This window comes from Abramis brama, assembly GCF_963993115.1.
Source record: "Abramis brama genome assembly, chromosome: 22".
Lineage (NCBI taxonomy): Eukaryota > Metazoa > Chordata > Actinopteri > Cypriniformes > Leuciscidae > Abramis > Abramis brama.
Window position 1 is genome coordinate 30657282 of NC_139984.1, and position 27398 is coordinate 30684679.

General features: G+C 36.3%; 1 protein-coding gene across 1 annotated transcript in view; it reads right to left on the bottom strand.

Moving 5' to 3' along the window:
* Positions 1-27398, bottom strand: part of LOC311072984 (uncharacterized protein) — a 1552487-nt gene that overhangs the window by 606096 nt on the left and 918993 nt on the right. The window lies entirely within an intron of this gene.

The window sequence follows — 27398 nt, forward strand, 5'->3', positions numbered from 1 at the left end:
GAATTGTAAACATTCAACATCTTTTGATGTTAGGGAACATTTGAACAATATTCTTAATATTTGTAATGAATGAACCATCAACAGTCTGGTTGACATACTGAAGAGTAAGCATACCCTTTCTCAAAGGCTACTGTTGGAAACTCAGAATCGAAGACCAGGAGACTTGGTTGTTTCTTCAGCAAGCATTCTTTATTGAGAACAAGAGCAGTAGCTGCAGTCACCAAAGTCTGACTAAGGAAACGTTCTCTTACAGTTTATATACATTCAGGGGCAGGAACCAAAACTTTGTGATGAGACAGGTTTAGGAACCTGTTCTAGACTGAGAGTGTTGCCAATCCTAATCCACTCAGCATATCTATTCAAATGCTGAGACTCGAGTACAGGACTGGCAGGACTCTCTTGCTAAAACACAAGCTCCAAGAGCCATTAAGAGTTTTCAGGAGAAAACAGGAATTGCAACTTTGCTGAGCCGAATCATTCGTGTGATATCATCATCTTAACCTTAAAAGCTAAATACAATATTATTTACCGTGATGTTATGTACGGAAGCATATTTGAAATAGATTCTTAAATTTGTTATTCCACACTACTTTTTGAGGAGCGAAGCATATTTGAGGACATGCTGCTCTATAGTTGAAGCTTAATTGGGGCTGATGTCTCAGAGAGAGACACATTGTAATGGCACAGTTCTTATGAAAACACATATTTGAAACTTGTGTTACAAAGATAACCTGTATATTTACAAAATTCATGTTTGTATAGAATATAAAATGTGCATCAAGTCAAACAGTACATGTCCACCTCAATCCCATGTCCATAACATTATTTGAGACAGAATGATTTTTGCGAGAAATTGCCTTATTACACCTTTAAACGTAACTATTGGGTTTCAACTTACTCAAATATCATGATATAAATGTAAAAATAAAAACAAACCTTTAAAATTGTTCAAATGTTGGCATATATCTTACTAAGATGCGATTATATGTAGTTTATACTCCTTATTATACACAGAAATGGACCATGATAAAGATATTTAGACAGTTTGTGAACCCTGTTTTGTTTTCAGACAGTTTCATATAGGCCTAACTTTCAAAAAAGTCCAGTACAAACGTTACTGTCACTCATTAACGGCAGCTGTCATAGTTGCGAGGCGACAAGAACAATTCTCAGTAGACTGTGAACACTCGTTCCGACTTTCTTGGCACCTTCAAAGGTGTGTTCTTTGTAGACTGCAACCTTCGGGAAATTTCACCTCAAAATACCCCACAGATCATTTTTTATAGCATGTCCAATGCATTTACATTGTTTAGACCAGCAGGCGTCACAGGTCAGAGTGATGGGCGTGCCGAAAGGAGACGTGCCAAAATGTGAAATGTGACCCCTAACCCTACCTCACACACTGACAGACCGCTTGAACAACCTTTCTGCATGCCCTACCTTTCAGTATGCGCCAATTTTTCGTCATGCCCATTACTCTAACCTGCAGATACCAAAACTTGAACCAATTTGCGAATTTTGCAATGCCAACATGGCTGGGAGTGTCAGATCAACTGCAGCAAGCAGCAATTAAAGACATTTTAAGATGATTTTAGGCAAAATGGCTGAATAATTATATATACAGTCACTAATAAGATGATTTAATGGTTTATCATTTTTTGACCAATTGGTGACGCAATTAAAAAATGCGTATCATATACGTGTTAAAATTGTTTTTTATAACTCATCCGTTTAGTTTAGTGGTTCTCAACGGGGGCGTTCAGAGAACAACGGGGGGCGTTGGAAGCAAGATTTTTGAAAGGGGGCGTTCAGGTGTTAATGGGGGACGTTCACGAGTTTAAATATGTAACGCAAATTTTTGTTCATTTACTCTTATTCATTTTAAGCATTTAGTAATTTAGTTGTAATAAACACTTTAAGTTGGCTATTTAAAAAGTGTTAGGACTATGTTTTTGTTAAATTATGTTGTAAAACATATGCGCAGAGAGTGATATCATATTGTGTGTGCACGCGCATCTATGGTGCGTGTGAAAGAATACCTCAGCAGCGCTTAAAAAACAAACAAAAAACATTCGCTCTACTACAGCCGCTCTACTCCTGATCTCAAGTCCACCGTCAGTGTTGTAGGTCGGCACTAGGCAGGTTTTTTGTGTTCATTTCTATTGCATTACGATTGAAAGCAGCATCAATAATGTCAAAAATATGATGTGCAGTCAAGTTCGGGTATGTGTATCTGCTGTGAGTGTTCTTATCGCGCGCGCTTGTGATTCGCGGAGTTTTGACGAGTTGTATTTTTTGACGACTTGATATTATTTCTTATTCAAAAGTTTAATGCCTAACATTCTAAAATCTTCCAGTTAAATGCGACATGTAGCCTATCATTACTTTTGCAACGACTCTTATTTTTCCAGTCATAGACCAGCGCTCAAGCACTGACTAGAATCCAGCGCTGACAAGAATCAGCATTCACGAGCTCAAAAATGTGTTTCGCGCTGACAACAATCCGGTGGTGCCGAGAATCACGCAGCGGAGGAATGGAAAGTTGACAAGCATGGTTCGAATTACGTGGGAGCCAGTGGGAGCTGAGCTCCCATAGAGAGAGGATGAGCTCCCATGAAAGCAGTAAAATCATACACCTGTGGGGGTCTCTAAAAATCATCAGCACCATTATTTTAAATTACAAATAAAGCACTTTTTCCTTCAGACTACTGTAGCATGACTTAAAAGATAGGACAAGATGCCAAACACATGGATCTCGCGGGATCTCGGATCGTCATCACACTACGGTACACCCTTATGCTTAAATCAAGTGATAAAAGTGCCGCTGCGATCATTGGCGCGGATACTGTGTTTGTTTGTGGCTCGCGCAGTCTTCACTCGGGCGCGCTTCAATCCGTTGTGGAGACTCTCTATTCGTTCCAGTAAAATTACAAAACAAAATGCACACAAACGTGTCTCTGCCTGATATAGAACCACTTATAAACATAATCGGATTTGATGAAAAAAAAAAAAAAACTGATATGAGTGCGGATTCGAACCCAGAACCTCTGACGCGTTTGGCAAATGTTCAACCACTGGACCACTTAAATACACGGTCAAATCTGTCGGATCTATTCCACTCACCTGAAAATTCTCAACAAATTAAACCAAATGTACTATTTAATTGAATTGTGTTACCAACGCTTTTTTGTTATTAAATTTGTATTATATTTACAAATTTTTATATTTTTATATTACATTATTAAGCTACCGCGCCTGCTCATAGGCTACTTTTTTTTTTTTTTTTAAAGAGACCCCCACAAAGATGAAATCATAATTCGAACCCTGTTGACAAGCCATGTAAAAGTATTGACTTACGAAACACTTATATTTTTAAATCATGTTCCCATTCACTCCGGCGACGAATTTTAAAATTAATTAAACTTTATTCTATTTATAAGGTAAAACTTTTACATTTTTAGGCATTACTGTAGCTAATTCCAATCCCTTTGGCGCTGGCCCAAAAAAGGTTGAGAACCACTGGTTTAGTTGATTAATATTTAAATTTAAGGGTGTGGCCAGTGGCCACTTGAGTGACAGATGGATTGCCGCTGTCAATGCTAGCCGTTTGTCCACTGTTACTAGCCGACGGCTAGTAGCCGTCACTTCACCTCAGCAAATGTTAGCTGCTGAACTTGCTTTCTCTGCAGTGTTTGTGCTTTCGGGATTATTTCATACAATTTAATACACCCATTACTTGGGTACAAAGCCCACGGCTTTGGATTCCGTCGTTGTCGTCGAGTATCGTTCGAAAGAACAACCAGCGCTGTATTTCAGTTGTTTTCCTCTGTGAACATGCACTAATGGATTAGAGCCCTGCACGGGCCTCAAATTTAGGCCCGAGCCCGGCCCTGGCCCGAGACGCTCAGGCCCTAGCCCGACCCGTGTCCGACAGCTCATCAGAATTATCAGCCCGAGTCCGACCCGAGCCCGTTTTTTTTTTTTTTTTTTTTTTCATTACACAGCGGCAGCCTGCCCTATTTGCACTTTTTGCAGCCATTAAATTAGCTCAGTTTTGTTAGTTATGTTTCTTTGTTAGTTATGTAAATTCATGTTTCTTTTCATTTCTTTATTAGGTTAATTTAGACAAATGTTTGGAGCATTTTTATTTTTAAATGACGACCAAGCAAACCGAGCCGACAGCAAGAAAAAAATGTTTGATCAATTGAGCCTCTCAAATCAACGCTATAATACTTACTTGTCTACAATAATCAATAGATATAAAAAACTTCAAGCATATCACACAGACAGTTAGTTTAATAAATATTTATTTATTAAACCACAGTGAGTATTTTTTTTTTTAATACTGAGGCAGGCTCAGGCTGCTCGCAACAGCGCTTGCAAACGAAATGAGCAATAGCCTATAAACAAATTAAATTAAATAAATTAAAAACAAACTTGCAGATTATCTTACCTCAAAAATGCACCACAGAACATGGCCATTCTTTTTTTCCAGTGGTTTCCAACAGTTAAACGAAAACAAAGTCCAATCAAACGAAAAACATCAGAGGTTTCCAACAGTTAAACGAAAATAGTCCAATCAAACGAAAAGTTAGAACAGTCTCTAACAGAGCATCGTGGAGAAAAAGAATAGCTAAGCATCCACAGTGGAAGGTTTTAACCCAATCCTCCTTTCTTCTATCACAAAATTTTCTCACGCACGCGATTTTTCTCTTAATATTCTCCATTATTTGCACATGAGGTGAATCGTGAGTCGCGCTGATGGGAAACCTTCTGTGTGCGTGAGACAGACTGTCATGTCAGTCTTATGTCAGTGTAACTATAAGATTAGCTGATGGCTATAATGGCCAGTATTTAAAACACGTTTTAAGTGCAGGGCACGTCCAGTTCCCGCGCGCGAGCAGAGAGATTCGCGCTCGGCACATTATATTCCGTGTGCGAGCAGAGAGATTCGCGCTCGGCACATTATATTCCGTGTGCGAGCAGAGAGATTCGCGCTCGGCACATTATATTCCGTGTGCGAGCAGAGAGATTCGCGCTCGGCACATTATATTCCATGTGCGAGCAGAGAGATTCGCGCTCGCGCATTATATTAATGTAGCCTACTTTCACAATAATGCGCTCTCGACATTTGACAGGAAAATAACGCCATAAGTTATGAGGTTACGAAATTTCTTTCTATGTTTGTTTTTCTATCGTCAACGTCAACTTCTCATATTTTTTAAAATTAATGTCTAAAAATATAAAAAGCAGGATAACCCAAAAAAGGCCCGAGGCCCGGCCCGCATTTTAACTATGACGTGAAAATTGGCCCGAAGCCCGGCCCTAGGGGCGTAAAAAAGTCGGGGCCCGTCGGGCTCGGGCTGAAATGCAGGGCTCTATAATGGATGTCTGACAATTTCGTTGCTTTTTGGAATTTTCAAATGTAAAACGTCAATAAAGGCTCGTTCGTTCTGCTCTCACGGAACAGATATAGATTATGCTTATGTAGGCTACCGTTAATCTATCTATCCGTCTATCTATCTGCCTGTATATTAATGTGTCACTATATCTATCCTATATGTCACTGCCGTAGCCTATCAGTCAATAGCCTATGTAAACTTAAATCTAGTCTAAATACTAAACTAACCAAATCGCACTATAAATGTCAATATATCGCAAAATAAATCCGCTATCTCAAAATCTCTCTCCTCTCACAAAACCCACGAGGTGAAGATGCGTTAACTTCACTTTAAAACTTCGTTGGAGTAGCCTATGTCTAGACAGATGTGCGATTGTGTGGTCTGTTCCCAACCCTGTTAATCAAACCGCTTAGAACACATTTATATAGACAAGATATTCCATCTTGTTAGATGAATTGCATTTGATCGATTTTACTTAAAATAAAACATTGCTATATGTTTGTAAAAGGTGTATTTATGCATGAGTGTTTATTTGGCCTGAGTGTTTGTTGAATTACACTGTTCTACCCAGCAGGGGTCAGTCACAGCGTGCGCGTGGCGAAAATGAATCGAAACAATGAATCATTTTGCGAGCGGTTCAATTGATTCGAAGCTTATAGTTTCTCCCATCACCACTCGTAGTCGAGTCCCAAAATAGATAAATAGCCCTGGATAAGATGCAGTAGGCATTTTTGAGGAAAAGTACTTCAAGTGTTGTTTCTATATGATTTTTAGGTGCTGAATCCATTTCTGCCGTATAACAAGTTGTAGCCTAAACATCACTGTTTTGGCATAAACAATAAAAACAAAATGGCTGCCAAAAAAAAAAGAAGTTTTAATGCATTTATTGCAGTTTAAACATTAAACAGAACTAAACTGTGCATTCTCAGAATATTTAAGCATGTAAACAATGAAAAAACAACATTAACATGAAAGGGACAGTTTTAAATGTTTAAATGGCACTGGAACTGGAACATTTCAACAAAATCAAGCAACAATAGTGTGATCACAGATATTCCAAAAGTTATTTGTTCATACAAGTATCATTGGACTTTCTGCATTTGCAAGATGCAGTACATGGATTAGGCTTGCAGCCGCATCGGGCTGTCTTGCACCCAGTGGTGCAGGCACAGGTGATTAACTCCTCACAGGCATCTGGAACTGGGGGTAGTGACATGAGTTGAGGAATAAGGGAATTCCCCTCTGTCTTCCATCCCATGGTTTCAGGGGGTGGCAGAACTGGCTGCTGCAAGTGGGCCTGCCACCAGACCAAAGCCTGGAAGTGAGAGCGCTGAATGTGGAAGTAGAGAGCATCTCTGGTTGGGGGCAGTCTTTCTATTGTCATGCCCTTGACAAACATGCTTGCTTGAACTTCACTGATGTTATCAGCATCCTTTACACCATAGAGTTTGCAGAAAAACTGTTCTGCATTCTGAATGGTGTGGTCACTCAGTTCAGGACCTTCGCCAAGACCCGTTAGTAGATAAAGCATGGAAACCAGGAAGTAGCTCGAGGACCTGTGGCTCCATCTGCAGTTGTTCCACTACAGCAAAGAAAAGGTTCTATATAGACCCCTTCAATGTTTGTAAACATCGAACGCCTAGGTTGGGTGCGCGCGCAGCATGGGGTCAGAAAAATGGTGCGGTTAATAGACCGGCATATTGTGTCAAAGGTATGCACTGTTGCCATCACAGGAACGGGGACAGAACCATAATAAACTTGTTTTAGCTAATGGCGATTGTCTGCCTGATTAGAGTCCTGCACGGGTTCGGTTCAAATTTTGCTCAAACGGGTGAAAAATATCCAACTGTGTTGGGTCGGACACGGGGGAAACACGGGTTTAAAACAATCACATGCAAACGTAAAAATATATTCATATTTTTAGGAACACGTCTACAAAAATATGCCTGTATTTCAAGTTGATAAAATGTAAAATCCACATCAGTTTATTTGCCCACGCGCCACGCCCTCCCCGGATCTTTTACTTTTAAAAATGCATCATAACCGTGCGCGATCTGCTTGCAGTCGTCGAGATGGATGCTGAGGAGTTGAAGAATAGATAGTGGAGATTTTAAAGTTGTCGACAGTCATCAAAAATCAAGTCCAGTGTGTGGGAGAAATTTGGAGTTATCTGAAGAAAATGTGAACGGCTTATTTGCTGCATGCATTTTCGTGTTGGATAGCCGCAAATGTGGAACTTCATCGCCAAGGAACCACGCAGATAACTGTGGTAACAAGCAAGCAGTTCTGTCGAACAGTATTTTTTCAAATTTAACACTGTTAAGTATGTGTATATATATATTTTTTATATATATATATATAATAAACGGGCAGACTGGGACAATGCTACGATCAAAGATGCTCGTGTTTGTAGTGTTATTGTGTTATTGACAGTTATTGTGACAACAACGGTATAGTTAAGCCCTGGTAAGTAAACAAATGTTTTCTGTAAACTGTAGACTGGTTTAATAGTTAGGTGAAGTTCGATATCTGGCATTAATTGTGACCTGTGTCATGCTACTTAGCAGATAGCAGTATCTATCTGAACCATAGACTGTAAAAAAAATAGATCTGAACAGATGTCATCTATTTTTTTTTTTTAAACGGATGAGATCCTGCAGGAACCCTGAAAAACTTGACTCCACAACTGGTCTGATTTTCACAGTCCACGACGCAACAAGTAGGTGTGATATAGTGATTTTTATGTTTATTAATTTCTTCAAATGCATTATAGAATCGTTCAATGTTATTTTCAAATGCATTATAAAATTGTTCATTGTTATTTTCTTGATATTGCTAATATTTTTTGAATGGTTATTTGTGCTTTAGGTAAACGAAATGAGTAAGAGCGTTATGTGCATTAATCCATTTAATTATTTTCATTTGGCATACCAGCGTGATGACGTCATCGCACACTTCGGTATGTGGCGCGCGCCCGTGATACGCTCCATTCAGATTCAATACACTGTTAAAGAAGCAATCACTGCAGCGCTCTCTTTTATTTTCTTCTTTATTCTTCTTTAATCTTTTTGTACTTCTTCTTCAGGTAACTTAAACACTTCGGTCTTGAGTAGTAACACTGTTTAATGCAATACTGATGAGTTGTACGGATTGAAAGCAGTTTATTTTAGTGTAGTGATAGTGTAGTGATAGTGTGTCATGTGTTAGCATTTCTGAGCACATGGTTAGCATGGATGCCTCGCGATTAGCGCGTTAGCCCGCTATACACGAGAGAGAGTCATTTATGTCAACATTGTTTGAATATAAGAGTTTATTAAGTTGTTTCAGTTTTATGAGTTATCTGAAACTTGCACATTTGGGTAATTAACTCCTTCATGTCTGTGAATTGAGTTATGCATTTCAATAGTTTTTATCAATCTTGTAAGTGACTTTATTGTAGGAAATACATTGGACAATGGAGTGAACATTGGTCAGACATGAGCATGTAATATATCTCAGCTGCATTGTTGTCATAAATTTCATACTGTCATTTAGTGGGTTTGGGTAAATATTTAGTCTGAAAATGTGTTTTGTCTTTGTAAAGAACAAGTGTCACTGTGTCAGTTTCTGTGTGATGAGACATGCTTGAAGTTACTTATATTTACAGCTAGTCATTACTTTGTAAGAGAAGTATTATATGCACTGCTAATGTAATGTACTGAGCATCTGTTATACATATGTTTTTATTATTTGCCATTCAGATTCAATACACTGTTAAAGAAGCAATCACTGCAGCGCTCTCTTTTATTTTCTTCTTTATTCTTCTTTAATCTTTTTGTACTTCTTCTTCAGGGGTACTACATAGGCATTTTTTCTTGACGAGAAATTCTCTGGTTAACACACAATTCAATGGGATGGAATGAACTTTCTGACCCCGACATGTGCACTGCGAACTTAGAATTTTCCTGTGACGTCGACCGTGAAGGGGTCTATAGAACCTTAAAAGGTTCTATCAGGCGCTACGTATTTGTAACCCCTAAAAGGTTCTATATAGAACCTTTTTTAGGGGTTCAATCAAAAGAACCCTTTAGGGTTCTTTGTAACCAGGAAAAAGGTTCTATATGGAACCTTTTAGGGGTTCATTCATTATCATTTGTTTTGTCCTTTCCGGATTAAATATTTCATATTATTGACAAACATCAAGACCCTAAAATGTAATTCACATAAAAAAAGTCACCCATGAATACTAAAAAAAAGCACACCCAAAGTGCATAGAACTAGTCATTTATTTATATTAACAAAAATAATTACTATTACTGAAAGAATGCTACTGTAATTTCAAGTATTCAAGGCTTTAAATCAACATTAAAACATCAACCATTTAAAAAATATCTCATAAATAATGAAAATAGAGTTTCACCTACATCTACATATTACAAAATAAGTCCATAAAATGTACAAAATTACATTAATCTATCACTAATAAATAATGCAAATATATAGATTCATCTAAATTCCCATCAGTGTTAGAACAACATCAAGTCCCTCAAAACTACAAATCCATATTAATATAACTCACAATGGAAATATACAGATATAGAAGTACTTCAAATCTACAAATTCATAATAATATCACTCATAAAGAATCTGAATACATAGATTAAAATTCAGATCAGCATTTCAGAACATCAAGTACTTCAAATCTATAAATTTACATTAATATCACTCATAAAGAATTGTAATTACAGATTCAAATTCAGATCAGCATTTCAGAATAACATCAATCGCCTCATATTTACACATTTACATTAGCACTATTCATGACATATCAAAGTATTATGATAATTGATTATACATTTTGAGCACTGGGACAGTCAGTTTTTTTTGGCTGCTGGAGAGTTTAAACAGGTAGTGCTCAACAAAATTCATCGTGTGAGTGATGTGCTTGGGGTATTCCACACTGAATACGAAATAAGTAGCAAAGAGGCACTCCATTGGCTCCATCACATCCATTTCTGCGCTCACAATGTTGACACCCTCCATACTGATGCTGGCTCTTTTTGCATGGAGGGGGTTTGAAGCTTCATGAAAAACTATAGTCGGAGTTGGCTTTACTGATTTCTGCAAGTTGGAAAAACATATACATTATTTGTGAAATAACTTAGAATACAGTAGTCCCAAAAGTTAAAATTCCATCAAAAATTATCATTTAGTCAACCCCATTTTGCCCAAAATTTGCATGACTTTTCTGTGGTGAAAAACAAAAGGCAGAATGATAGCCTTAGTCATGTTTAACTGCCTTTGCATACTTTCTTCCAAACAATTAAGGATGTGACTGACCATTTTTTTACCACAGTGGTAAGGGCCAATTCAGAATATAAATATTCTGAATTGGCTTGGTTGCACACACAACTCACAAACAATCATGAGCACATAAACTTCTTTTCAAGATCAATGCAATATTCATTAATAAAATAGCTTGGATAGCATACTGTGTTTTGTGTGCATGTAAGTCATTGAAAAGCAGAACATTAAACTTTAATTGTAATTAAACTGACTGGAACTACCTGTGAATCAAATTATTTTAATGTACACCTTTTAGCCAATCAGAATCAAATATTCAGACAAAAGGAAAAAAGAACATACTTTTTGTGTTTGTGTCAATTTGCTGAAGTAAACTGTTCAGCACATCCCTCTGACTTCCATGTCTAGCCACATTTAAGATGTTTGGGGCCAGAACTTGAAGAGCAGTCTCTAGATTAAGATGAAGGTCCTTCCCAAACCGCATCTTCACTTCATGCAGCAACTACCAAAAAAAGAAAGAAAGAAAGAAAAAAGAAAGAAAAATTCATTAAAACATAAAAATGTTTTAATAATAATAAACAATAAAATGTTTTTATTCATACAAAAAAATTGAAAATGCAGTGGAAATACTAAACTCAAAGGAAACAACACTAAAAGCAAATACTCACAAGTTGTGGAACCCGAAGAAATGGGAACATGTCCATGACCTCTCGTGTTGATTTTGTCATTAAATCGACTCTTTTAAAAAGAGTGCATCTCATTCGATTTTTTATGTTGGTGTAGTCGGGTTGTCTTTTACGTAGTTCAGCATTTATCACAGTAATGTGCTCCTGAAAACTTAATTGATCTTCTCCAATATTTTCCAGATTTAATATAATCTGAAAAAAGTAGCAAATAACAAAATTCCTATTGTATATAGGAATTTGTATATACATTACTGGTCAATAACCAAGCAATTTTAAGACATTTTAGTGAAGAAAGATAAAACAGACAAACCTCCTGACTGGGTGGAAACCGGATTATCAGTACACAGGAGTACTGGAAAGTTTGCAGTCTTGCTTCTTTTTGTTTGCTGAAATGAGCAAAAGACAGTTCATATAAGGAAAAATATTTAGAAGTGAGTAAAGGATGACAGAATTTAAATTTTAAAGTGAACTATCCCTTTAAGCTGTGCTTTAGAAACAGCCGTACCCTGGCCTGCTTCCAGTTCCTTAGACACCACTTGACTTGAACATAAAATAATCATTCATAAAGTTTGAAAAGGTTGAAGTGAAAATGATAAACTTTACTGAAGAAGCAGCACTAACCTTATCGTTTAGATAGCTGATTATAATTTTAGGGGGGCTGAGACGAAAAATATGGGGGTTGAAGCCCACCTAAAAAAAGGGTCTAGAACCGCCCCTAAGCTGAACGCACAAGCGCTCGTTCTGTTCTGTAGGGCTGCATGGTTCTCAAGTCTCACTCATTGGCCGTGAGACACACGCAATTCAACCAGTTCACACGCTCACACGCCACACCGTGTATTTCTCACGCTGAAAAGGCAATGCCAAACAAGTTGTCCTGCAAGCTTTATATAAGGGCGTTTCTTCAACTAGGGGCACTTTTAGGCTTGTGAAGTTGAATAAAAAAAACTTGTTCAAAAGTCACGTAACACAGTCTCATAAGTTTAAATAATTTGTCTAGTTTTAAGGTCTGTAAGAGGACAAACTTAGATTACAAGAGAAATTGTTAATATTTTAAATTTTTTCGGACCTGCAATGAACAAATGTCATTTCCACCACATCTCTATATACAGTTGTTATTTAAAAACAGAATAACTTATGCCACTCAAGAATTGTCTAAGATCATTTTTGTAACTAGTTTTATCAGTTTTTCCACAATGTACAATAATTATACATTTGTCAATGAGATAAATTAACTGCCCTAAGGACCAAATGGTGAACTGTACACCTGTCACACTCTGAAATTTAATATTGGTTTGGGCAAGAGCTTATTAGAAAATAAATAACTTTAATTTTTATATTAAGTAGAGCATGATCTCGTAAATTGTGGATACATTTTTAATGTGTGATGAGAACTTTTTAAATGTTTTTAAAAAATGTGTGTGGTGATGGAAATGACAGGGTGGTGGTGGAAATGACAATGAATTAACGTGAATGTAGAGAAACAGTAATATTTTAGAGAAATATTTATTTGAAAAACTCTTAAACTCATCACACTCAGTAAACTCAATTCACAAAGTCAATCTACTCTTGCAATCCATATCAATTGTACTTTGTAATCATAAATGTCATTTCCACCACATGCTGTCATTTCCACCACAGAGGGCAGTGTGGTGGAAATGACATTTCTATAGTTTTTTGTGAAAAAATGGAAGATAGCTTCACTGATCAGCTTTGAATTAATACTCAGCATTTCATGCATGCAAAATACTCTTATTTAACTTAAATTTTTTTACTTTTTAAAAACACCCTTGAAGGTACAGCATGTTTCCACCACATGCTGTCATTTCCACCACAGAGGGCAGTGTGGTGGAAATGACTGTGGTGGAAATGACATTTCTGTAGTTTTTTTGTGAAAAAATGGAAGATAGCTTCACTGATTAGCTTTGAATTAATACTTAGCATTTCATGTATGTAAAATACTCTTATTTAACTTAAAATTTTTAACTTTTTAAAAACACCCTTGAAGGTACAGCATGTTTGGAAATGACGTAGAATAAATACTGATCAAGCAATATTTACCTTGAGTTTTCTTATTTTGTTGTTGATCAAAATTTAAAATTGCCTCCATGTCCAACATGTGCTCTGATGTCTCTGAACATTTCCATAGAAACCACCTAAACAATCTTTCACACAAACTTTTTAAAGGGACATTACAGTGTTGTGGTGGAAATGACACCAATACTGTGCGACAGCTATATTTTGTATAAAAAGTAATATTGATGGTGGTCTCACATTAAATACTATAATGTATTTTAATTATTTTACTAGTGCTTAATTTAGGTATATTAATAGTTACCAGATAAGTCATACTTTTAAACTGTGTTTTCATTGTTGAAGTTAAAAAGTCTGGGTGTGCGACAAGGATAAAACAGTGATTTTGACACCTATAAGGAGGTTGAAAAGTATGAAAAAAATAATAATAGAAAGGTAATAAAACGTTTTTAAGGAGGTTTTATTGTTAGTTTGAAAAAGAAAGAGGATTTTGTCCAAAATTGTATGTATTTTTAAAAATATGACCAAAGTACATAAAAGTGCCCAATCACCCATATAACGTCGTATACGAGGCGCGGGCACACAAAGTGAAGTTTCCTCCCGCCAGCACGTATCTCGGCCAGATTGCGTTCGTTAATAGGCAACATAGATGCGCGAACACACGGAAGTTGACGGAACATTCTCGGCCAACGTACGTTCGTTACTAGGTAACCAACAACATCGCGCGAACACACGTTGTGATGGAGAAGGTAAGTTGGAAGAAAGCTCGTCTAACATTTTTAGGCTAGAACATTTAATATATAGCCCATCGTATACATTGTTATTGATGCAGTCAAAAACTCTACAACTACTTTGCAACCAGGCCAGAAGCTTTGGCTCAGTTTGGCTAGCTTATGTTATCTGAAACTAAGGGAAATGTTTGTGGGTATGGGAAGGAATGAAGATGTATTTCTTCATTTTATTTTAAATAAATTTAAATGTATTTATTTTATTTTTAATTATATAGCATACTGTATTAATAGTCTTTCTAGTTATATTAAGGCTACATGTATTAAAGCAGAGTGCTCTGGGTAATATTTTATATCCTGTCAAAACATAGGCCTACATTAATCATTGCCATTGTATTTGTATTTTTCAAACACTTAACGTTACAACACTTACAACACAAAACACATTTCACAAGCTGGAGTGTGTACTCTTGTGTACACACACACACACTAATATGTCATTTGTTAACAATGTCCCACCACACAATAAATCACAATGAATACCATTTCGACTAGACACATGAAAAATGCAAAAAGATTTGTTTTTCCAAACTGTTTGGAGCAATTTGTTATATTTTTGTAATTTTTGTATAACTTATTTGTAATTTTGAAATATAACATTACAGAGTATATTTGATGTGATTAATTGCTATGTCATTCATCAGATTTACCAATTGTTATAATTTCAATTTGTGCTGGTTAATTATGAACAATGGGTAAAATTGGGGGGCGGGGACAGGTGGGGGCGGGGCTCCATTAGGGCTCCTCCCCCAACCCCATGTGATCTCACTCCAAGCTTTTGATAAAACTTGAGAACCCTGGGGCTGTTCTTAATGGCCATTTGAGTGTGCGGTCAAAAACTAGCTTAGAGCACTATCTGCAGTTAAAAACTAAGCTTAGGATCAGAAAACACAAAATTTAACAGTTTGCAACAAGCACAACAAAACTTACCGATGTAAGGCAACTTGTGACACTGTCGCGGTTCAGGCTATTTCGTGTTTTAGTGTAAATCCGCTGTAGAAACATTGACAACTTCATTACTAATGGGTTTAAAGCTTATAACAAGTAAATTACTTAAAAAAAATCGATGTATTTCTCTGACTTACCACAACAATATTTCCGTCAGACCATCAATTTAAATCAGCAGACGGGGATCAGTCTCTTCTCGACCGTTGGAATTCAAAAACGACGTGCACTGCTGCACTCGCGAGACCGCGCTGCGTGAATATGCTCGCGCAAATGCAAACAAATTGTTTACTTTGTAAAATTAATGAAAATAATGAGTTTATTACTTCTTTTTGTTTATGTTTGCTGTTCAACAGATACAAAATTTAATTGAATAAATTTATTGTCAATTAAATGTCATAATTATGATTATGTCTTTTTTTTTTGTCAATTCACTCGTTTATATAAATATAAATTTAAATCCATGATGCAAAATTGTTTAGTCTATGGTTGCGGTACAATAATTTCACATAAATGACAAAGAATGAAATGAAAGCAGCAAACAAGGCTAAGTAAGACAAGACGACAGCCTATTAATTTCTACAATTTCTGGTTTTATAACATTCTGAAAGCCCTTATCTCCACAGACACTACTAACTGGTAGGTGTATTCACTAGGTTGCTTCAGAGGAATAAGATACTGTAAGTATTACATACAACAATAATAAAACAATGCATTTACTTTTTACTTTTGATACTTAAAGGGTTAGTTCACCCAAAAATGAAAATTCTGTCAGTAATTACTCACCCTCATGTTGTGAATGATCACAAAATTCAAGATATGGGGGTTAGAAAATGTTTAAAGTGTTAAACTAAGTTACATAAACTCATATTTTTTGTTTTGATGTGCGCTTTAACATTATCAAGTATATTTCAAAAACTAAACAAATCGTGCCTACAGAGTGCACGCATCTATGCTATAAGTTACATGATGAAGTCTAGTTATACTAGTGCGCATGTGCATTTACATAAAATTATATAAATACATTTTCTAACCCCCATATCTTGAATTTTGTGATCATTCACATGCATTCATAAATGCATGTTCCTCCAAAAATCAGCATGATTAAAATGTGATATTAAGTTACTACGATTTAATAAACAATAATTTAATTACAACTACAAAACTTTGCAGAATAATGTAGGCTAATATATAAATGAATAATAGCTTAAAGAACCTTTGTGCCAAAAGGGTTCTTTCTTGTCATTATAGAACCTTTTTAGCATAAAAGGTTCTTTGGAGTTGAGTAAAGAACCCTATGGTTCTATATAGAACCCCAAAGAACCCTTTTTTCTAAGAGTGTGAACTGGGACGTACTTTCTCTCCTTTGCCGTACCTGTCTTCATCCAGATCTTTTGGCATGCCATCATGTGGAAGTGGGCAATCAGCAGTACCAAGATGTCGGTGTCTCTTGCAGAGACAACAATTTTTGATGCTTTGCTTCTGATGCAGTGAAGGATAATTATTTTGTCTGCTTCTTCATGTTTAGCTTTCAAGCTTTGCAGATTGTCTAATCTCCTTGACAAGTCATTCCATAGCTAGATCATTTTTTTCTGAACTTGCTTTGGTCTTTGATGCATTTCGCATAAACTTCTTTAAGCAGTTTGCATGGTTTTTTCATTCTGCTGCAATGAGGTCACTAATACCAGACGCACATGGGCCTCCTGGTCATACTTGGACAAATCCAGGATCTGATCACTCATCTTAAATGTACTCACAGATGACAGTGTATCTTTCACTTTTGTGTCTTGGCAGAAGATGCAAAGATCCCACTTGACATTGTCGTTGAGCTTCGCAGCATTGTCGCTGATGTACTAGGTTCACCACTTTGTGGTCTGGAAATCTGCTTTTTCCTATGTAATCTTTCAATGAGAGTCTTGCTTGTGAATAATGAGAAACATGACTTGTGCCACAACAGCGGATTAACATCCTGTAAAGATATTTCCTTGATTCGATCGATTGCAGGCTTGCTGTATATATCACACAGTTTCTCTCTTGTTTGGGAAGCACATTTTAACGCCTCAAAGCCCTTTTCTCCAGCCTTTACTAACCTTTCCCTGTTCCTTTCTGGACAGATGAGACATTCTTCTAAATTTGGAGACTGGTGAATCCGCTTGAGACTGCAAATAGCTTCCATGATCAGGCGAATCAGAAATGCAAACTGGATGAAATGATATGTCTTATTTATAATGCTAAAGAGACTTCACTGACATGTCCAAACGCTGTTGTCCCTGTTTTGGTGGCACTGCATCAAATTTGTTACAAAAAGGGCTAGACATTTGATCCCTGCATAATGCTCATGGCACTATTTAACTTGAAGTACAACCAAAAACACTGTTGTTTTTTTTATTTATGCAGTGGTCAATTGAGATTTTGTGTTATTTTGCTTCCTTAACTTGTATTCCTTCAGACCAGTGCAAAGAAAATACACAATACAAAGCACAACTGTTAATTTCACTACACTTTGTCTATTCAAGTCTGTGGATTTCAATTCCGATATAAAAATTTAGATTATGCAAATTAGCACATATTTAAATAGATAATGCCTCATTTGCATATGTAAACATGACATTTCAGAAAACTTGTAATACAAAAAATGTTTGTCTCTATGTAAGTGAAAAACTGGAAAAGTTTTATGGTGATATCTATAACTTAAATTTTTTACCCTATCCACATGTAGTGTTTCGGCTGTGAATAATGCACATTGTTTCGATAACAATTACAAGAAAATGGGACCCTTATTTCAATGTTATACGGTGGATCCTTATTCAGGAGACATTGAACTTTCTAAAAATGTGGTATAACAACTTTTCCTCAAAAAATGCCTACAGGGTTACACAATCTTGAAGATTCGGACCTGACTATCGACAGACTGAACAGAAAAATGAGCCAGGGGAAATTTCCACTTCAAAGAAGGTGGAGCCTCCGAGTCCGAGCACACATATATTGGACATGCCTAGGCACCTCTCATATGATCTCTGAGAACAAGCAATGATAGCCGAAAGATGTTTACGTTACCGGCCGGAGCAATCATCCTTTTTACCATTTTCGCAGAGACTATTTCGCTGTTTCGAATTGTTTAGAGTTGCAACAGAAAAGGGCTGTGTTTCCCAAAAGCATCGAGAGGGTTTGCCAACCGCCATAAAACTACAAAAGAAGAAGAAGAAAGCATCGAGAGCGAGTTAACCGTAGAGACTATTGATGGCAATTGCTTTGGGGGAGCGCAGCCCAGGCCGTTTATGACGCACTTTTAAAAGGTAAGATAAGACGTTTAAAGAACACGTTTATATATTATCAACATCTGAATCTAATTAACTTGTGTATTAAAGAATACTTAGTTTATTATTGCTCTCTAAATTAGTACATTTTGGGGATGTTATCAGATCATAAATTGTGCTTTAGATATGTTATTGGATAAAGTAATTAACAAACCACAAACAGCCTATTAATGGTTAAACCCGTTCTATTAATCCAGTTTTATCCATCGTTGTGTAAATAGATAAACGGCTTCTAAAACGAGTTAAATAGAACACTGAGGCGTGTGATATGAGAATATCCTTTTATTTCTTATAAATAAATGTGCAATAAAGAATAAATGGCATTTTTTTTTTTTTTTTTTTTATTACATTTATCTCACCTAAATGTTTGCTCACTCGTTGCATTTTTACAATGGGGTCATTTTATTGTTAAGAGTTTACACAACAAGGCAGCTTGATTTCAATCTTTGAATAAAAAATAAATAAAAAAAATACTGCAAATAGCCTACATACCATAGAATAAAGATACAAATACAGATAAAAGTTTTTGGGTCTAACACTAGTAGGCTAATACGGTCTTTGGTGTTTTATGCCCCCAACAGCGAGGGGATGGGTAGGTTTAAGGTTGAGGGTAGGGTTAGCTGCCTCTAAGGAGCCATTGGGGGCTTAAAACACCATCGAGCGGCTAATACAGAAATACAGAAACTGCATAAAGTCATGTGTAAAATAACACTGGATACATGCACGCATAGTAAACCTCTCTCTGAGAGCGCGCGAGTACTGAATAAAATCGCTTTAATGTTTAAACTGGTAAGACTTAAAAATACGTCCTAATGATAAACTTTAGTTACGATGCAATGCTGGCCCGTTTGTGCAAATGATCCCGAAAACGCCAGCGTGTAGCCTAGTATCGACGCCTGCCTTGTGCAACACATTTAGAGAGAGAGAGTCTGTAATCTGTGTGGATTCATTCGTTCATTTACTCATACAATCTACAAGCTAAAGTAAATCAATTTTTGCGGGAATTTCCCGCATTATAACGGGAATTAATCAAATGATGCGCAATATCCGCATGCACGCGCCGAAATTCGAGCCCTGATAGCTCGATGGTGTTTTAAGCCCCCAATGGCTCCTTAGAGGCAGTTAACCCTACCCTCAACCTTAAACCCATCCCCTCGCTGCCTGGAAGGCGCCAAAGACCGCCCTGATATAGCCTATACTGTAATACATTTTTCCAGTTTTTGTCTCCTTTATCTTGCTTTCAACACAAGAAACACAAAGGGGATTCGGTGGATCCTGAAGACTCCCTGCACTGACGCTGTAACCTCAGATTTGTGGATTTTTTCAAGCCTTTTTTTTTTTTTAACCCTTTGATGCACAACATGGGTCTAAAAAGACCCGTATTCATTTCCTATGTTATTTCAGTGATGGCTGAGTGTTTCTTTGCTGAATCTTTAAAATATATGTATTTTATCATTTGTTATTCCAGGTATTCATTAAATATCTTGTTTTTGATTTCCACAAATCATTATGTTTATGTTTCCTTTCTTACTTTATAAACAAACACAGTTTTTGTATTTGTATTTTTTTTTTTTACATACATGGGTCTAAAATTACCGTATTCATTTCCTATGTTATTTCAGTGATGGCTGTGTGTTTCTTTGCTGAATCTTTAAAAGATATGTTTTTTTTTCTGTTTTTTTTTTCTTCTTATTCTAGGTAGGCCTATTCATTAAATATTTTGTTTTTGATTTCCACAAATAATTATGGTAATCTTTCCTTTCTTACTTTATAAACAAACACAGCTTTTTTATTTCTACATCAATTTGACATATACATGGGTCAAAAATGACCCATATAGAAACCTTTGATATTTGGACATTTTTGCAAGTAGGAACATATTTACTGCAGAATACTATTCACCTGCCACACATTTCACAACTCAACACGGCTGCTTTTGTATATTTGATGCAAGTCTTATTTTATTTTAACCACAGAAAATATTTTATATTTTGTAAAAGATGGACATAATATTTGAATATTAGGCTATGGTTACCTTGACCTTGTAATCATAGTGAGAAATTACTTGTGAGAAGGAGAAACATGTCCAATACTATTAGCTAGCTAGCTGGTGACATATTCTAGCTAGCTAATGTTAGCTACACTAAAAAAAAAGTTGTTTTTTTAAAGCTTATTTACATGTAGAAGGCCTAACAGACACAGTTCATAATCCTTCGAAGATATGCTGAAATGATTCAATGTTATAAGAGTTTATGTTTTTTTCCCCGCCTTTTTGATTTTCGAACTGTAACTGTCAATGCCACCTCATTACTGAAGCTCAGCAGTCATCCAATTACACAATCTTTGTAAATCTTTTTTAAACTTTCAAGTTGTTAGTGGTTTCCTGCTAGTCATTGCCTTTTTTTCTAGTTTACATTTAAGTGTGAGCAGCTCTCTTCAGTTAAGGACACTTTTCTCTACTCCACTAAGTAGGCTAACAGAGAAATATAATTTGTCACACACACAAAAAAAAACAAAAACATTAAAGTCCCATGACTTTATATCACTTTTTTCTTTTAACATTGTAAATGTTCACATACTGTCCATTTATGCTAATTTTGGCCTTCAAAAGCGTAATTTCTTTTTACATACACAAATAGAAGAGACACACTGAAACTGTAAAGAAACTAATATTAATATATATCTTAGCTGTCTGAGTGAAACCTTCATTTTTATTTTTTGTCATAAATCACAAGTTTTGGACATATAAGGTTTCTGTCCAATAATGACAATATATAATAACTATATACTTGATAAACTGTTTGATGTGCATTTGACAAATATGTTGTCTAAATGACTGCTAAAATTATTAATTTGACAAAATGTGTCTTTATTCTTTTGTTTTATTATGCTTGATAATTAAATTTGATATAGTAACACAAAACCTAGAAAAAAATAAAATAATATTTTTTGGTAATTGAAAACAAGAAATGTTTAATATTTATAAATCATGGAATTTATAGATCATGGAATATTAAATGCTTAAATAAATTGATCTAAAAAAAAAGAAAAAAATTAGTCCAGCCATGCATGAAATAGGAAATGAATATGGGTCTTTTTAGACCCATGTTGTGCATTAGAAGGGGTTTCCCTTGCGCATCAAAGGGTTAATAAACCTTTTATAAACATTAAACTTTGCAGTGTTGGTCTTTGTGAAAAAGTGCAGATATACCGAAGTGTGGTTTAGCAATCAATGTTTAGTTATATTTAGGTTGCTGCTGTTGACTTGAGCCACGATCATTTTCTCCCCTGTTCACACTGCTTTCTCTGAGCAACTGGATCCTCCTCATGCAGGACTGCAAACCATAGAGGAAACCACAAGAACAACATGGCGGAAAGAACAGACAAAAATGCTTGACATGCAGTTTGTTCCAAATGTATAAATCCATTGTTCTAAATCAGTGTAAATCTCTCTCTTTCTCATATATATATTTATATAATGTGTCTGTGTAAACAGATGTTTTGTTTTAGATTTGTATGTATACATACAAATCTAAAACAAAACATCTGTTTACACAGACACATTATGCTGCTGAAAAAAATATATTCGTATACGTGCATGGGATGCATACGAATAAATACATTTCACTTGTATGCAATGGATTTAAGACAATCACCGGTCACCTGCAGGTCTCCTGTCTTTGTAAAACCATAGTGGACATGATTAAGTTTAAAAACATATAATACTTTTATCTAACAGTCTAACAGTCTTTAACCAAAGTAACGTTAGCCTGAAATATGTTAACAAGGCATCTTTTAAAAAATAACATTGCTGTAACTACAAAAAATTAAATAAAAAAATTGTTTATACCCCTAAGCGAAGAACGAAAAACAACTTCGCAGTTACGAGCAGCCCACTGCTGTCGTCATCACTCACTCAGTGGTCTTTTTCTTTTCCTTTCTACAACGGTCGATTCTCATTGGACTGAACGAGATGACACACCCCAGTTTGTGGTGACAATATTCCATTGGCTGGACGAAGGTTGTAAGTAACAAGGGTTTTACCAGTGAGTGAACCGGGTCGATAACTAGCCTACAGCTTTAGTGTCGAAGGCAGCCATTACACTAAAATGTTTTGTAAGCGTTTTCTCTTCGGAAACCTACAATATCACAAGTAAGTAAATTATTTTACCACATCTGTTTAACATAACAAACGCAGTAGATATTTAGATAAAAAAAGATAATAAAATCTAAGTGTGAATATGTACACGTTGACGCAGACGAATATATTAAGGTATGGTTGAAATTTGGCTTCTTTAAAAATCTTCTTAAATTTTTTAAAATCTTAACAGGCTTGTAAGATCGGGCTCGCCTTTGTTGGCCATTTCAGAAAAGCAGCCATTAATAGTGAGTTTCACTTCGTTGATCAGTCAGCTCAAGATGGCAACAAGTAGGCCTATTATGCGGCTAAATCTCCAGATTCTCAAAACTTATATTCATTTTATCATACTTAAAAGTTTTGTGTGCGTTTTTTATATTTATTGATATTGATATTGAATATAATCAACTAATTTCAGAGCAGAAATAACCTTTCAGTCAATAAGTAGAGGCTACAATCACTTTTTGGCAGGTAAAATACTGCATTATAATGGTTGTATTGGCCATCTAAATGTATTTTAAGAGGTAAAAAGTACTAGTTGAGTTATAATCTGTCAGATATAACCCTCATGAAATATAATCAACTAATTTCAGAGCAGAAATAACCTTTCAGTCAATAAGTAGAGGCTACAATCACTTTTTGGCAGGTAAAATACCGCATTATAATGTTTGTATTGGCCATCTAAATGAATTTTAAGAGGTAAAAAGTACTGGTTGAGTTATAATCTGTCAGATATAACCCTCATGAAATATAATCAACTAATTTCAGAGCAGAAATAACCTTTCAGTCAATAAGTAGAGGCTACAATCACTTTTTGGCAGGTAAAATACTGCATTATAATGGTTGTATTGGCCATCTAAATGTATTTTAAGAGGTAAAAAGTACTGGTTGAGTTATAATCTGTCAGATATAACCCTCATGAATATAATCAACTAATTTCAGGGCAGAAATAACCTTTCAGTCAATAAGTAGAGGCTACAATCACTTTTTGGCAGGTAAAATACTGCATTATAATGGTTGTATTGGCCATCTAAATGTATTTTAAGAGGTAAAAAGTACTGGTTGAGTTATAATCTGTCAGATATACCCTCATGAATATAATCAACTAATTTCAGGGCAGAAATAACCTTTCAGTCAATAAGTAGATGCTTCAGTCACTATTACCACGGACATGAGCGAATGTTTATTTGCACGTTATGTCTGTTTGATCCACATAAAAGCAGCTGTAGTCGTAAAGAGACTGGGCTTTAACACGCTGCGCGCGCTCCCGCGGACGGCAATCAATTTTCGGCGGACCATCACTTTTCGGCACGACACCCATTGTGCGGATTTTCGAAACAGTGAATCATTTTGCGAATCAATTGGTTCAATTCTTTCAAAGCTTCGTTTCTCCTATCACTACCGGAAGGAGTGTGCGCACTGCGCAGGGCCACAGGAACGCGCGTGCTTAGATTCACATCCAGATCCTAGTAAACAAGTACGATTGCGTGTGCTGCCCCCTATTTTTTAACAGTGTTATGGTGCTGCACGCTATTTCTTCATAACATAAAACTAAACTTTAAATAAGGATTTATCTTATTCAGTGGAATTCCACAAATTACATGTGTAGGGCAGTATCACAGTCTGCTGCAAATCTCGTAAAGAGAAGAAAAGCGATTCAATGTTACCGGTCAAGCTAAGCTAACGCATCTAAGTTAGCTAACGTTAGCATGAGCAGATTGAGTCTTTTTTTCCCCCATATATTTTTAAGCTTATCCTGGTGCTTTTTCTGAAGATAAATACTATTTTTCACGATGCTTTTGGTACTTTTATCGGGTATGTGGACTGTTGATTTAATGGGTTGATGAAAAGTCTACTGTCAGTTTATTCCTCATGCAGTGGTTCTGATTTGCAGTTCTGGTTGTTGCTGGGTCGAAGATCGAGGCGATCGATGGACAGAATGTTACAATATCCTTCGACATCGATGAAGTGGAGAAAGCAGATGTAGTGAAGATTATTTTTCAACAAGACAAGAAGGAATATGCTGAACTTATTGCGCAGAAGCCTTGGGTCTATGATGATCCTCCAGAGCCTGGAGTTTCACTCCTATTAGGAAAAGGATGTTTATCTCTAACCATTCAAGATGTGAACATCTCCAGATCAGGACTCTATAAAGCAGAAGCCTACACTGGAGAGAAAGTGTCTGAGATGAATGCCACGCTTGTTGTCAACAGTGAGTATATTACTATATGTTTAACTATAGGGGGTAAAATCTCTGCGTGGCAGGGGAAGCTGCCACTCTACCCGTCACCGTGAAATGCGCGCCTGCCTCGGGACCTTACTCAAAATATAAGGTGTTTTTTTTAAACAAAATGCAGCGCATATCCCCTGTAGCTAGCGGGCAAGAACGGTACGCACAATAGGTCAATATTCACCATTAACCAAACGCTTTTCACCTGCCTTACAGCTACTACCAGGCACTCCGACTGATGCATATGATCAAATAGACAGTTAGACATGCACCCCGTGTTTACTTATACTTTTATTTAGCATACCCATTTGCCACCTTACTTTACCTTACTTTACTTTTCCGCCGTTTTAATCCGGAGCGCGTTTCTTAACCACCTGCGCGTCGCGCCTGCCTCAAGATCTCTCACTTTTTAAATCTACCAGATCTCAATTTAATGCACGTGTGCAAACAGACAGTGCAATCCTGCTCTTATTTGCCATCTTATCTTACATTTTATTCGCTCTTTTTGTTCATAATGGAGCGCGCGTGTCAGCTCCAAGCGTCTCCTGCCTCTCACTGTTTACATTTACCAGAGACACTCCGATTGATGGACATGTGTAAACAAACAGTGCAATCCTATTATTATTTATCTATTTGTCATCTTATCTTATATTTTATTTGCTCTTTTTGTATATAATGGCGCGCGCGTCACGCCTGCCTCAAGATCTCTCACTGTTTAAATCTACCAGACACTGATTGATGCATGTGATGCTAACAGACAGTAAAGTACTGCCCCATCTTATCTTATATTTTATTCGCTCTTTTTGTTCAAAGATTTTACCTCTACAAAGGATCATGATTGTGCTCTTGAAGTTTTTGAAATTAAGTTGATGTTACACCTACTCTAGCTGGAATGAATTGCAACATTGCAAAGCATTTTATCTAGTCTAAATGTTTTTTTATAAATCACACAACATCACTTAAAACTGCAGAGACTGAATCCAAATAAACAAGGGCTTTTTGCAAAAGCCTCAATTGAAAACGATTATAAGTGATATGATTTAGATGATGTAAAGAATCAGATGTCTCAGTATTAACTCCTCATGATTTATTTAACACAGACTTCAGAGACACAGCAAAATCTTGTCTGATAATCTGGCAGATGGTAACAGTTGCTAAAGTAGGATTGATCATTAATGTTTTTAGGTGGTTTTAAGGTAAAGGTAATTTGATTTGAGTGTATATTCATCTTAATTAATTCTAATCCTGTTGTCTCATTCAGGAGCTCCAGTTTCCTCCACTACATCTCCTCCTCACTCCTCCTCCAGCCCAACACCTCTCAGCTCCTCTGACCTACACTGGCTTTATGTTTTAATTCCAGTCATCATCATCTTCATCATCATCATCATCATCATCTTGTGCGTTTGCTTCTGGAAACACTGGATGGCAAGTATTACTTAAATTTAAGCTTTTAGTGATGGATGGGAGCAGCACTGTGGTCCTATTGATGTGTTAAGCGGATAAGATGTTGATATTAAAGTTATTATAAAGTGATTCCTATGGTTTGGATTGTAGAAACATAAAGAGACAAAGCGACACTTGTCGTCATCCTAAAACCTCTTCCACCGGGGGAAAACAATCCAACCGTCTCCATTGACTTTGTATTACGTAAAGCTTCCTCCTTGTCATTTCTGACTTACTACAAAAAACAAAACAATGTCTAAAAGCTGCTGTGTTTATATAAGCTCTCGACCCCAAAAAACAAGTGTTTAAGGACACAAAGGGATACAGGCAATTGAGACAGAGCGCAACCGCAACGTGTCCTATTACTCTGAGAACTAACTTACAGCCACTGGAGAGGAACGTAATCGGCAACAGGACTGCTTATCTTACAGAAATATACTATATAAAACAAATGTAGGTGGACAAAAAACACAACTTCCTTGATGTGAAAGTACAAATATACTGGTCAGATATTACACCGGTACAAGTAAAAGTTGTAAAGACTCAAGTACGTTTTTAAGAGTACTTAAAGGGTTAGTTCACCCAAAAATGAAAATTCTGTCAGTAATTACTCACCCTCATGTTGTTCCAACCCCGTAAGACCTTCGTTCATCTTCGGAACACAAATTAAGATATTTTTGATTAAATCTGAGAGCTTTCTGTCCCTCCATAGGCTTCTAAGTGATTGAAACTTGCTGGCCCAGAAAAGTTATTAAAGACATTGTTAATATAGTCCAAGTGACTACAGTGGCTCAATCTTAAGTATATCAAGCGACGAGAATACTTTTTGTGCGCAAAAACAAACAAAAATAACAACTTTATTCTACTATTCATTTCCTTCTCTCTGGGCCTCGTAGTGTTTTTGTGTAGCGCGTCTGTGTTGCACGTCATCACGCATCACACACATGACAAGCGTCGACCAATAGTGAGCCTACGTGGTGACGTGTAACACAGACGCGCTGCGCAAAAACACTACGAGGCCCAGAGAGAAGGAAATGAATAGTAGAATAAAGTCGTTATTTTTGTTTGTTTTTGCGCACAAAAAGTATTCTCGTCGCTTGATATACTTAAGATTGAGTCACTGTAGTCACTTGGA